Below are 1,066 nucleotides of genomic sequence, written 5' to 3' on the forward strand. Positions count from 1 at the left end.
CATGCTTCCTTTTTCTTGTTTTAGCAGAATGAAAACTAATTCATTCAGCTTTCCTGAATGGCATATTAAAATACACAACCCATGTTTACTTCTCCGGCTGCCTCTACATATTCTCTGTCCTTGTTAATTTGTGAAGTAGAGCTAAGAGAATAATCACTTAGCAGCTCTCGTATGCCGGAGACTCTGAATCTTTTTCTGTGGTTGCTGTCGTTGCGTTGTTAGCAAGTCCCTGTCACTGGGATCCGTGTTGCCCTTCTAACGTGGCCGGTGAAGTTCGCCAGTATTCTGTTGAGGTCACCATTTTGGCTGCTCTTCTCTACACCTTGGCCTGTCCCTTTGCAATTTCATCTTGCTCCTTTTAACAGTGTTTCCAACCCAAAAACCCCTACTGATTCTTCTAAGGACCGACGCCCCACTCCCAGCTTCACACCGGCGGCCCTGGGATGTGCACCGGGTCGATACAGAATTCAGCTGCACCAAGCTGAGAGGGCGCTGCGTCTTCTGAGCCAGGGTGGGGCACCAGGTTACTAGCGGCCTCCAGCCTTTTGGGTTTACTTCCCCGCAGGGCACACCGTAGGCGGCTGTGCGGTCCGGCCACTGCCCCCCGCCCCTCGCGTCCGGCCGCGCCGTGGGTTGCGGTCGCTGTGGGGGTGGCAGCTCCTGTCCGGGAGGTTTGCGCCTGGCGGGGCACCCCGGAGCCGCGGGGAGCCCAGAGGCGAGGCCAAGGTGGGGTGGGGCGCGTCCGGGCGGGGAGGGCAAACTCTGGCAGAGCAGGGGCCGCCGAGGGCAGCGGGCGGGCGGACGCGCGGCGGAGGAGCAAGCCGGACAAGGGCTGGCTAGTGCCGGGGCCGCCCGCCCGAGGGGGAGGAGGCTGTGCTGCCCTTGCTGCAGGTTCGCTGTCGAGCGTACAGGAGGCAGGGACATGGGTAGGGTGCGGTCTGCGCGGGGCCCGAGCCCGGATCTCTTCCATTTCCCCTCTCACTCGGCCCCGGGCTGCGCCGCAGACGGCAGCAGCTCCCGCTCCGCCCGAGCCGCCTGACCGCCGGGCCGGGGTGCTAACCGCGGG

The sequence above is a fragment of the Pteropus vampyrus genome, unplaced genomic scaffold, assembly GCF_000151845.1.
Source record: "Pteropus vampyrus isolate Shadow unplaced genomic scaffold, Pvam_2.0 Scaffold42, whole genome shotgun sequence".
NCBI lineage: Eukaryota > Metazoa > Chordata > Mammalia > Chiroptera > Pteropodidae > Pteropus > Pteropus vampyrus.